Source organism: Eurosta solidaginis, chromosome 1 (assembly GCF_040869045.1).
Source record: "Eurosta solidaginis isolate ZX-2024a chromosome 1, ASM4086904v1, whole genome shotgun sequence".
Taxonomy (NCBI): domain Eukaryota; kingdom Metazoa; phylum Arthropoda; class Insecta; order Diptera; family Tephritidae; genus Eurosta; species Eurosta solidaginis.
In genome coordinates, this window is record NC_090319.1 from 12,110,829 (window position 1) to 12,125,048 (window position 14,220).

Consider the following 14,220-nt stretch of genomic DNA (forward strand, 5'->3'; position numbering starts at 1 on the left):
ATTTACATACATTCCTTTTTAAATATAATGAAAATAGTGTCACGATTCCAAACATTTATGCTGGCGTTATTGATATTGGCACTAAACTAATAGGCACACGTATACTTATTTACATAAATACAAACATACATACATACATATGTATGTATGTAGCGCTATTTGGCGCTATCTTATATAGCAAATATTTAAAAACATGCCACCTCGCACACTTTAATCTGTAAATACTGAAGCTATTATTGGAGTGGACTAGAATTTGCTGAGCTATTTATGTGTTAAGGGACCTAAGCTTCCATATTTGGTTGGTTGGTTGGTTGGTTAGAATGGCGAGTCCCAATTGACTCCAATTAGCGCTCATGCGCCGTTTTGATACAACAAATTCGTAAGTTAACCAATAAAAGTGTGTTGTAAGAAGACTAATTTTCAACATTTTCAAGCGCCTCAGGGAAACCAATCCCCCTATATCTATAACGTGGAGTTTATAAATTTGAGAAGCTTTCCCAACAGTATTTGCATTCGTACAGCAAATGCTCAACCGTTTCCTCCGCCTACGGACGCTTCCAGCTGCGACAGGAGGTATTGTGTTCCAGTCCTATCCGTGTCGCATGTACCCCAATTGTCCAATGCCCCGTGAGCACCGCAACTACTCTAATTATATCCCTTCTGTTCATCTTAAGGACGAGCTGTAGATCGTTTTTCGTTATGTAATGGCCACATGCTCTTGGAAACTCTACACGTCCGCAACCGATTCCACCTATTGTTGGCCTCACTCAACCAGTTCTCGGATATGCGACCCTTGATAAGTCCCGGTGATGCAAGGACATCCTTCGCTCCTGACACATCAAGAGCCGCTCCAAGCCGTGCCAGTTCATCCGCCATCTCGTTACCCTGTATGTTTCGATGCACCAGCACCCATATCAGGGTAACGATCCGCCGACTCGCCAGAATCATGGCGCTCTCTCTACACTGCCCAACCAAGTTTTATAATATCGTCTCTGACCCGAGGGCCCCAAGAGCCACCTGTCTACCCTGTTACCGTTATCATTGATATCCATTAACGTTTTACACGCCTCTTGGATAGCGAAAATCTCAGCTTGAAGCACGCTTGCCAAGTCGTCAAGCCGCATACATAAGGACGTGAGCGGGACAGTCGCAAATACTCCCGCTCCTACTCCGCAAGCCAACTTGGATCCGTCCGTGAAAACCGAGATGTTGAATCTCTGAGTTATTCGCCCATCTTTCCAATCTTTTCTTGTCGGGAAGAGAATTGTGTAATTTGTGTCGAATACTATCCTTGGACATATGTAGTCCGTTTTTGACAAGATGCGGCAGTCGTTAATGTTGAGCTGGATACGGCCGTGCCCGTATGTATGCTCACTCCAAAGGTCCAACTCCTGAAGCCTTAGGGCCCCTTGAGATGCCGTTTCCTTGATAAAGAGTTCTATCGGTGGAACATTGCATATAACGTTTAAAGCTTCCGACCTAATTGCCCCGTGATCGCTCCGCAGGCAGATTGTTAATTATGTATTTCACCTGTAGCGCCTTCCAGAATTGTCAGAATTGATCAAATAACTGCCTTATACATCCATGCAATGAGGTCTGACCTCCGACCCCACTTTTTACCTAGCATTACTTTGCAGGCATACATAGCCTTGTAGGCTCAAAACGCTGCCCTGGAGGACACCAGAAGTTGGCGTGATTGGAAAAGACTACACATTATCTAGACGAACGACACAACTTCTGTTTTCTAAGTAAGGAGAGATCCACTTTAAAAACTCAGAGTGAAAACCCAAGCATTCAAGTTTTGCTAGTAGTATTCGATGCGATACCCCATAGAAAGCCTTACAAAAATCGGTATAGACCGCATTGATTTGGTAGCCCTTTTGAAATGAATCCAAACAGTCTTCCATAAAAACAGCCAAATTAGTTTTGGTAGATCTACCCGCAACGAATCTATGCTGCTGCGGATATAGTAGATGTTTCACGGAGAAGTATATTCTCAACTATGCACTAAAATAGATTTGACACAGTGATAAGTTTGAATAGCAGCCGTAAAGCTCCAAATTAGTATACAACAACATTTTCTGAAATGCAGGTTTAATTATTTATTATTCATTTATTAAGTCAATGGTTTACAAACCTTACAGACTAAGAATTTATAATTAAAAAAGTGTATGAATAGTACAAGCATAGTATTTGTTTGAATTCATTACGATTAGCAAATATATCTAAATTTATTTCTCTACATAGCAAGTTAAACTCAGTTAATATTCTGATAATAGATTCATTCTGAGCATACTTTGTTTTGCAAAGGTCAACTGCAAATAAATCATTATAACGCAGACATCGTGTTGGAACATTAAGTGTTATGCAATATAATAAATATGGACAGTCTATAGCTCTATTTAAGACACCATGAAGAACTACTAAACCGGAAATCAGTCTTCTACTACCAAGAGTATGCAAGAGTTGCAATTTGCAACGAGAAACATAAGATGGAATAGGTAAATCAAACTTAATACCTGACAAGTCGAATTTTAAAAACTTTTTTAAACCCTTTCAATTCTATTAGTATGTACTTCATAAAATGGATTCCAGATTATGGAAGCATATTCCAATTTAGATCTTACAAATGTATTATAAAGTAATTTTCTAGTGTATGGCTCCTTAAATTCAGAGCTATTGCGCCGAATAAACCCTAACGAGGAATGCGCCTTAGGTATGACATAATTTAAATGTTCAGTAAATGTAAAATTTCAGTATAAATCAACACCAAGGTCTTTGATTTTATTACTGGATCTAAGGACAGTATCAGAAATAGAATACGAAGTCTGAAGTGGTAACCTAATTTTACATAAGGTAAGCGAACAATATTTATCAATATTAATAGATAGTTTATTACGCAGGCACCATTCCCGAAAATTTTTTACTTCAATCTCTAATGTTTCAAAATCAGAGAGAGTTTTTATCTTTTTGAATATCTTTAAGTCATCGGCATAAAGCAGATGTTCACGCTCTGTAAAGCACTTTGAACAATCATTGATGAAAATGACAAAAAATAGAGGACCAAGAATACTTCCTTGAGGAATCCCAGAGGTTGCTCTACATGAGAATGATTTTACACCTCCAACAACCACAAAGTTAACTCTGTTTTTAGGTATGATTTCACCCAGGCCAAAAATGATGAGTGAAATCCAAATTACTGTAGTTTGTGAATTAATAAGGGACGAGATACTCTATCAAATGCTTTAGATAGATCCGTATAAATGGAATAGACTTGCAGACCATCTGCAAACGCTGAGATGCAGTAATTGGAAAAAATAGCTAGATTAATAACTGTAGATCGACCTTGTATAAAACCATGTTGGGACAGCGAAATGTATGGTTTGATAGCAAATGATAGCTTTGAGCTAATAATCTTTTCGAACAATTTGGCAGTATTAGTTATTTTAGAAATTGGTCGATAGTTCGATGCATCATTTTTACTTCCAGATTTAAAAACTGGAATTACCGATTAACTTTCCACTCATCCAAAAAGATTCCTAATCTAAGGGACAAATTAAATAGGAATAGTATTGGTTCCACCAAAGATGAAATGCATTGCTTGAGAAAGAATGCAGATAATTGATGCACATCTACTTGCTTAGAACACTTTAAATTTTTTATGGCGTCGATGAAGTCCACCTCCGTTAACACTAAATAACCAAAGTCAAGCTAAGATGGAATAAACTGAACACTCGAGACATCATCTTGTATGCCGTCATCATGCACTTTCAAAAATAGTATTTGATTTTTTATCATTGTAAGATATTGAAGCCGGAATAATCGAAGTCGAATGTTTAGAGTTAATAAAACTCCAAAATGCCCTGGGATTGGAATTAATATTGCTTTCGAATCCTAATAAATAGTTTTTATAAAGAAATTTGCTTAGACAGTTACACTCCACCATGTGTTTCTCATACATTATTTTATGTTGCAAATTACCAGAATTTTTATAAAGCTTGTAGAATTTATGGAGAAAAACGGGGAATATTTTCGATAGGTATTTTAGCAATTTTACTCGTAAATATATCAAAGCATTCAGTAAGACTACGATACGCGAATACGGTTAAACATTCCTCAGATAGGATACGATTATTAATTAGATTGAAATCACAACGCGAATAATTAAATTTAGGAGTGGTATCTCCGCGATGACTAGGATATTTGTAAAATTCTAGTTCAATAATAAGTAGAATATGGTGGTTATCAGTGGCATATATGGGATGCAGAGACTTATGTATATTAAATTTTAAATCAGGACTAATAAAGATTAAGTTCAATCTATTAAGGTCATTCGCGAAATGATTTATTTGCATAAGTTGTAGACTAAATAAGCCATCAATAAAATATATTTCACTCGCACTGTTTACATTACTAGGAATGAGCGTACTATCATCTATATGATTAGACCACACTAATTTATTTAAGTTAAAATCCCCCAGTGCACACAATTGGGCATTTAAATTAGGCATATTTAAATTTATGATATTATCTACATGATGAAAATATAAACTTTCAGTACAATTAGGTGGAATATAAGACACACAGATCAAAAGTATGTCATCCTCACTAGAAATAGAAACACAAAGTTCTTCAATTAAGGGAACAGTTTTTGTTAGCGCTACTTCAATTTTACGTAAATCTGACTTCACCGCAATTAAGACACCTCCTTCACGCGTAGTATTCAACGACACTCCATCTCGGTTTCTTCGAAAAACAGTATAAAGATTTCTATCAAAAAATTCTCAACTAGCACAAAGACGTCATAAACACATTGGGGTGTAGCAGCAAACAACAAATTTGCTTTTGTCCGCATTCCAGACATGTTTTGGTAATAAACTTTAGGGCTTTGAATTGAACACATATTACGCATTTGTTTAATAGGGCTGGTGTCATCCGCATCTACTAAGCCGACGGAGTTTCGCCCGCCTTCTGAAAAAACTGAAAGGCCTAATAGTGGCAATTGTCGGCCATAGCGCAACATTAAAGACCTTGCTAGAATCCGTTGATAATACGCGTATTTTAAAAGTTACTCTTACTAGAGATTTGATGTCTGTATCTTTTTTTATCAACCTTGTGCATCGTATATTTCCATGTCTTCATATTACGATTAATGTTAGTTTGAAGTATAACGGCAAGCCGCTGTACATAACTAAACATACAGAGTTAAACTAGCAGACCCGACAGATATTCTCCTGCTCACACTTTCATTTAGCTGCGTAATTTAAAAAAATGCATTAAGTTTCTATCGCCAAATTTTCGTTTCTTCCCAGCCATTTCATCTGCCTATTCCACTACATATACTTTTCCATTTTTCACACATACATACCTTCACTTTTCACCTTTTGTACTACTCAATCTTTCTATCTCTTAATCTCACTCCTCTCGGGCATATCTATCCACACTACTTCCATCCTTGTAATTCTCCTTTATACTTTCTCCTTTCTTTCACTTAGATAGATAGATAGATGAAAGGCTCGTGAGATTGATGTCATAAACGCAATTAGGCTGGCACACAAGTCAATTAACTCTATGATCTTTCAAATGACCATAATGTCAATTTAGGAAATTCCGTTTGACCTTACGACCATTACGCGAAAAGGCAACACAAAATCAAAAAAAACTCCGCATTTTGATTTAGACTTTAAATTGAAATTATTCTTTATCCTATATCTCATTGGAGTGAAACTTTTTTAAATGGTTGTGACCATTTAAGTAGTCATTAGGTCAATTGACCTTACAGCCGTTTAACTTATGTCAAACCTCCTCATAAATACCAATTAAAACCTATAATGATGAAAATGGAACAAGAAATTAGTCATGACGTTAAAGCAAAAACTTGTTACACTCGTTCGTGATGTTAAATTCTAATTGCTTGAAGGTAAAATGAATTGGGTAGAAAAAGTTGAAGTCCTGAAAAATATTATAAAATTTACTTACGATTTTTTTAAGAATTAATGAGCTTAACACCGATAAATGATAATTGTTATTCAATTATTTATTTGGTTTTATTGGGAAAAACTGAAAAGAAGAAGGAAGTTTCACAGCGGTTCGATTCCCGGTAAAACCTGTTGAAATAAAAATAAACATTACGAAATTGCCTGACGATGATGACGTGGCGGTTTTCGAAATGGTACCATCGTAATGTGCCAGTAAATGTTTCTTTCTTTTCAGTTTTTCCCAATAAAACCAAAAATAATAATTGAATAACAATTATCATTTATCGGTGTTAAGCTCATTAATTCTTGAAAAATCTTAAGTAAAATTGAACATACAATTAAACATACAAACATATATTATTATAAAATTTTATATCAAGCCTATATAAATGTAGCCATTATGTACATAAATATCATTAATTCTATCGTAGTTTTTTGCAGAGTATTGAAACAAAGTGTGATTAATCACCAGAGCTGTAAAAGTGTGCAATCATTTGAAATTTTAAATCATTGATTTAAGAATACTTGCTCTTCATTGATTCATTCGTTGTTAAGGAATGTGTCTTAAAAGTCAACCCATTCTTCATTCAGTAGTGGAATAAAAGACTGCACGCCTGAACTCATTCGAAGAAAAAATGTAGATTAGAAGTAATTGAATGAAACACAAACATTATTCAACACAGAATAAGCATTCAAATGAATGCAGCTTTTGCTGCATTTTGCACACAATTTTTCAGTACCAATCAATTATGAAAAATGTCGTACATGCACAAAACCCCCTCAAATATCACATGGTTGCATTTAATTAAAGCCACTTCAAAATATCAACACAAAAATTTAATTATTGTCCGTGATGATCAGTTTATTCGTTATTTAAATGGTAATAATATACAAAGAAGTTAACTGGGGAAGTATTACTATTGAAATTTTCCTACAAATTTAATAATAAAAAAAAGCAAATGACAAATATTTCAACATCCCTGTTCCGAAAATTGTCATCGTTTCAAATAAGTGTTGCCAATATGCCGTATAAAAGGTACTTCCATGAAAAAGTACTAACCTATATTTTAACGTCCTCAATTGGTGATTAAACAATTGAAGAAAAGGCAATTCAATAAAAAAAGCTCTCAAGTTTCTTCATATACTCTTCGGTGTGGTATATGGTCAAATACTGTATCTATACTGGTTTGTGGGTTTGCAAATTGTAATAGCAATATACTATTTTTCTCTATTTTCTAAGAAAAATATTCTTCTCAACACAATAGTTTGTAATTATAATCAATTAACCTAGGCTCTATAGGTAGTTGTAGCTTTTTCGATAGCAAAGAAAATTGACTTTGAATACAAATCTGCTCAAGTAAGATAGAATTCAACCATCCAAAGCAATTTCAATCTTTTACCAATGCTGTGCAAATAACATCTCAATCACTGGGGTCCTATATTTATATCCCGTCAAACACTGTCAAAACATCAGCTTTAAAAAACTGTAGTCCGATGGAGCCAGTCAATCTCTTTGTGGGTAGGGAATTAATAACCTCTAAAGAGCTTCTACCAGTTTTTGTGTCACAGATGAAAGAAAACGGGGAAGGTGACTGAGGTGAATAGAAAAAGCCTGAATCGCTGTAGGACGATGCCATAGAAATGACATAATTTTATCGAAATCCTCGGAATTAGAAAGCTCCAACGATAGACCTATATGATCGAAAAAAATAACCACAATTTACTCTATTTTGGTCAATGCACAATGTGCTCATTTACATAATCCATTTTACAACAATAGCAAAATAAGTAGGACACATAGTAACAATTTGACATATAGCAAAAAATCAATAGATTGTCTTTGCGAAGTTTTAGCAAAATTCGACTATATTTTCATGTTTTTGAAATACTTTACATAATCAAGACCCCTATGCTTCTATATAAGCTAGTTATCCGCGAGATATACGTAAAAAGGAAACCAGTCCACCCACAAGAGCCTCGAAATTTTTTATCTTACACGATTACTGAAAGAAAAATCAACCCAATTATGATGTATGCAAAATCTGCTATGAGGTACTATTTCTTGTATGTCTTATGTTTGGACACTATGAAGATGATTTAAGACTTTCTAGTTTTATAATAAACTACTTGAATAATTAGAAGGGGCTATTATTTCTATTGACCAGTTTTACGCCTTTTTTGCACTCAACTTCTAAATTGATTTAACATATCTGGGGGCAATGAAAGTATACAAAAAAAAAATAACCTTGGGTGTAAAATTATTTAGTATTGAATGGAAAATTTGTGCATTCATTTAAAATTTACATTGAATAAAGATTGGGAATGCTTCGTACATTCATACTTTATATTGAATTATATATAACTATTCAATAACACACACACTTTGGCTTTGAGTTGAAAGTATTTTAAGCCATTCAAGAATGTATATTAATAATACGCAACCAAAAAATCACAATTTTTAAAAGAATGCTGAGAGAATGCACACCCAATTAATTCAATGTTTTTACAGCTCTGTTAATCACACTTACAAAGGTCATTAAACTTTGCAAATTTGCAGTGATTTGTGCCAATTTATGTGTGATTACTCATTACATTTTCCTTTTATGTTACAGCTGGACTGTGGATTATTGTGCTTTTTATAAGGGTAATTGTTCATTCACATAACTGCCGCGGGACGTATTTATGTATATAACATTTAATTAGATTAATCGTTTATTATATTTTGATAAGAATAATATCATGAATGTCAATAACAAAAGTAAATAAATCTCTGAAGGGTGTTCAATAAAATTTGATGTACTTGACTTATATCACATAGTAGTCAGTATATGAGCCGTTTTTATACCCATAGGGTTCTTGTGCATAAGGTTATTAAACTTTGATTGGATAAAAGTTATATGTAATGGAATATAGAAATTGAAATAGATATAGACCTTTCTTATATCAAAATTATCAGCATCGAAAAGGGTTGTGATTGGGTCGTGTGCGTTCGTTCGTCTGTCAAATCGATAACTTGAGCAATAATTGAGATATCTATACAAAATTTGGTATACTTGCATATCCGGACTCAAAATAGATTGGTATTGAGAATAAGCAAAATTGAACCATAACCACATCCACTTTTGCGATACATGAATATTTTGTGAATAAATCACTCCAATATTTAATATTGCAAACTGGTCTTTATTTAGATTACTTTGGGAATAGCACTTCACAATTAAACTTCACAACCAATAGCGTGCTTAAATCAAAACTGAATACTCAGCTTGTGCTTCTTTTATAGTCTCCGTTGCTTCGTCCGCATATTTCTCCAAAGGTCTAGACGTTTCCCTAGAACTCTTGTAGCTCATGCTTGGTAACCAGCTATATATGGGTATATTTGTAGTTTATAGCCATATGCGTGTGTATGTGTGAGTAACTACTTCGGCTGATGACTACATGTATTTGTGTGAGATATATCTCTTCGTCGCCTTCTACATAAGTGTTGCTAGCTTTAATGTGGACATATACTTATATAAGAGTGGCTGCTTCATGTTTTTGTTTTTGCGTGTTGTTATTTACTAATGGCCTAGTGATGTCAACATTCACCACAATACGATAATACATTACCAAAGATAGAGAAAGTTATAAAACTTAAAATGTGGGCTGACTATAAATCAAAAGCTTTCCGGGATAACAATTTGAAATTTGGTATGGGGCCTGTCCTTGTTATTACTTATGCAATAAGTTAAAATTAAAGGGAAGGGGACCCGCCCGCTTTTAAAAGATACTTTTTTTTCAAAATCTAATGGTAACAAAAAATTCAACATGTAAAACGCAAAGATGTTACCGATATTTCACCATTTTAATAAGCTTTTTCCGTCTAACTCTGCCCTCGCCCCTCTACACTTTTTCTTAATCTTTGTATTCACTCCTCCCTCCGTATTTTTCGCTTCATCTACCTCCATCTTCTTCTCATTCTATCTCTTTCTCAGTCTCCTTCTCCTTCACTCTTTTCTCTTCCCTCAAGTTTTTCTCATTCTTCTTCATATCTTATTGCCAGTCCCAGAGGGTGGTATGTATTTTGTTGCAGACCCCCTCCGAGTCTCAGTCTCAGTCTGAGTCCCAGTCCTAGTCCTAATCCCAGTCCCAGTCCGTCTGTGGTCTACTTCCCGGAATAAAGCATCGTAAATACTAATATAGGAAAATTTATATACCAAATTTCAGGCAAATCGAATAGGACGTATGTAAATAGGTATGTGGGTATTATTAGTTCATGTTTTTATTTCGGCTTCGCATGCATATTTATCAGTTTTGCCAGTTTGATGCGAATAAATCGAATATCACAATAAAAATTACTTGAAAGCTCTCAGCAACAGCTTTCGTTTGTTATCCATAATACACACACATTCTAGGGGTATCCGGGCCCATATTTTGGCCTATATCTCGAGACTCTAGTCACCCAGCGATATAAAGCTTACTCTGTACTAAAGCACACATCAACAGATCCAATTTGATACCCATAATGTAAAAACACATTCTAGGTGTATCAGGGTCCATGTTTTGGCCTATATCTCGAGACCCTAATCACTCAGGGTATGAAAATTACCCTCTACAAAAGCACTCATCAACAGCTTTCATTTGATATCCATATTCTATAAACACATTATAGGGGTACCCGGGTCCACGTTTTGGCCTATATCTCGAGACCCTGTGCGTCGATCTTGAATTTTCTTTGCTATAAACCTCACGGAGCCCGGGGCCTTTCCAACGAATGCAAAATCGTGGAAATCTGTTCGTGCGTTCTGGAGTTATAGCGTCAGGAAGGAAAACCTGACTTATTTTTATATTATAGATTAGTGCCATAAATCCAGCAAGGTCGACCAATCGACCTTGATTTATGGAATATTTTTATGAAAAAAGAAAAAAAAAAAATACCCTGTTTCTTTTTGTGCCCAGGTTCGCTCTGTCCTTCCGTCCGACCGTTAAAACGATAACTTGATCAAAAGTTCTCACCAAATTATTACCATGGATTGTATGATGTTAGAATTTATTAATATTGAAAATATCCTAAATAATATATTAACCACGCCTCCTTTTCCGACATAGAAAATTTTCGAAAAATGGAAAATGTAAGGGTGAAGTGACGAATCTTTGTGAGTGGATTAGCTTTATGACGCACAATAAAAATTGAGTAATATTTTTGAAAATGGGTGTGACACCGCCCACATTTGAAAGACGAAAGCTTAAAAGTTTTGTAAGTCGAAGAATAGAAGCCGTTAGCATCAGTTTGCAGAATTATGATTGGTGGTTATATTTATAGCTCTGAGGAAAATTCGTTAACGACTACGCCCGTTTTTTTAATAAGATGCTTACAATTTTTCTTGCCACAAAGTTGGCAATACATTTATAACACATAAGTATGTTACTATTATAGCTATGTATGTTAGTGCAAAGTACGAAAAATTAAAACAAAATTGTAAATGGTCCGGTTACGCTTCTTTTAGTTAAGCTCTTCACAAAATCTTTACAATCAAAGTCGAACAAAAAGCGACCAATTTTAAAAAAGATTTGGTAAGAACATTGTCTCCATCACCGTAACTGTTCTGTAACTTCTCTCACATCATTTTATGTTTGTGACGTTTCTCTTTTAATGTATCCTTAACATATATATGAGAGCAAACAGCTGGGTGTATAATTTACGGCTTCATCCGAACTTTGTTTTGAAAGTGGCATAAGTTCAATTTTTTTTTTTTTTTGTTAGCAGCCATTTTGATAAGTGGGAACTGTATTTACTACTTAGCACCAGGAAAAATTTCGTTTTCAGTGTACTAATGCCACTATCAAAAATAATGGCTCATATTTTGAATAAATTACCTATTATTTAAAGTATGTTTATTTACCGCCGCTGTATTACTCTTTGAACGGCCATCAGATAAAATATTTGATTGCCGTCTGTTGTGTTTATCAAATTTAATTTGAGAGAGTTATAACATGTATATGTATACATATATATACTAGGGTTGCCAGATTTTTATTTCGGGTTCCCGGGACAAACCTCAAATTTGAGCCAAATTCCCGGGACATTTGAAAAATAAGAAACACCTATATACAGTGAAATTCCCCATTACGGACAGTCCTTATAACCGGACAGCTCCAATAACCGGACAAATTTTGGGCACACAGGTTTTTCATTCATTTTTTCATACAAATATCATCCTAATAAACGGAGACTCTAATAACCGGACGCGGACAAAGTATTTCAAACCATTTTCATAAAAAAATTTCTCAAAAAAAGACAAAATTCAAAAATATCACAAGCAGGCTTTGTTGTTCATTATAAAAATGAAATAGGTGATTCCCCTTTTAACATGTGTGCATACATTCAAGCCGTGTGTTTCAAATTAAGGGTAGTTTTCCATTCAGTTTGTTAAGTCAGTTGCATGCGAATGGTTGCGTTCAAAGTTCGAAATAATATGGGGCCGAAAAAGAAAGTACTTTCTATTAAAGAAAAAATGGAAATTATTAATGTTTTCGAAAAGCATAAATTATCAGTACGGGAAAATGCAAAAAGGTAAAGTATAGTGAGCCCAAAAATTTAATGGTAGTAGGTACACGTTTCTTTTGCTTTGAAAGGTTTAATATTGGCAAAACAAAAGCTGCTGAGATCAATAAAAATAAAGAAAAAAATCGTTCTAAATGGGTGTCTGGAGTTATTGTTCATCAAAAACGAAGTTTTCTTAAAGAAGGCGGCTATAAAATAGGCAAGATGTGTTTTAATTGGTTCGCCAAAGCTAAAAGTCCTGCCTTACCTGACAAAACCCTCGCTCTTGAATCCAAAAATGCATGGCCGGTAAACTATCAAAGGAAATACTCAAAATTGTGTTCTGTGCTAACACGTCTGGAGATAAGGAGCTGCTTTTGGTTATAGGTAAAGCAGCCCGCCCTCGATCTTTTAAACATGTTCCAATCGCAAAACTGCCAGTGGATTGGTAGTCTAATAAAAAAGCATGAATAACTCGAGAAGTAATGAGTGAATGGCTGCAGCAGTTCAATCGAAGAATGAAAGTCCAGAATTAAAAATTTATCTTGTTTTTAGATAACGCAGCTTCTCATCCAAAGGAATTAAACTTAACCAATATAAAAATTATTTTCTTGCCGCCAAATGCAACGGCAGTTAGCTAACCCCTTGATCCGGGTATAATCCAACATTTTAAAAGTTTGTATAGAAGCTTAGTTTTAAAACACTTGCTATCTAAAATTGACAATACAAGTTCAGCCTCAGGCCTCTCAAATCGATTAATGTACTAGAAGCTGTGTATTTCATCAAAGCATCTTGGGATAAAGTGGAAGCCACAACCGTTCGAAATTCCTTCCGTAAAGCAGGATTTTTGGAAACTTATGAGGATCATTCAGATTTTGATCCCGAAGATGACATTCCACTGGCAATCTATGCTAGACTTCAGGAAGGACTAGATTTGGCAAATGATTTGGAAGGTTTTCTCCAAATGGATCAAAATTTTTTCTCTGAAATTCAATTTGACCAACAAGATGATACTGTGGACATAAGTGATTCAGAAGATGAATTTTCAGAAGAAATAAGTGAGCCTATAACATCATATGATGAGGCTTTAAAACTGGTTGCGCCCTTGAAACATTTTGCAAAAAATGACTATGTAGCTTTTCAGCATATTAAATATATCGAGAGTCACTTTGAAAATGAACATTTTAAATTAAAGCAATCAATGTTTAGGCAATCACACATTCGCCCAATTTTTTCAATCAAACTAGTATTGAAATGTAAAGAATTGTACAATGTACGTAATCGATATATGTATATGTATTTATGTACATATAATACTAAAGTATGCAAATATTCTTTACTTCCAAAAATTTCTTAAATAAACTATGTACAATACAATTTATATGTGTAGTATATATTTTGTGACTTTATCCCTTATAAGCGGACATCTCCCATAGCCGGACAAAAACACTGCGACGGTGAGTGTCCGGTTATAAGGAATTTCACTGTATTTGTATGGGTTGCTCATTCGGCGAAATAATTCTTAGATAGAATTAAATCTTTTAAACTGATTTATTTATAAAAAATATTTTTATGAAAGAGGCTAACAATTAATACGTTTACTGTGTTTAATGCGAATTCAATATTCTATGGATTCATTTATTTACGTTATTTAAAACACAACACTTCCCCCTACAAAATGAATATTTAGGTGTGCGAAATGTCAAACACTGACAATAT

The 14,220-nt window shown here is 34.5% G+C and overlaps 1 protein-coding gene across 1 annotated transcript in view; it reads right to left on the bottom strand.

Annotated features, from left to right (window-relative positions):
• Window positions 1-14,220, bottom strand: part of Gyc88E (Guanylyl cyclase at 88E) — a 282,867-nt gene that overhangs the window by 266,820 nt on the left and 1,827 nt on the right. The window lies entirely within an intron of this gene.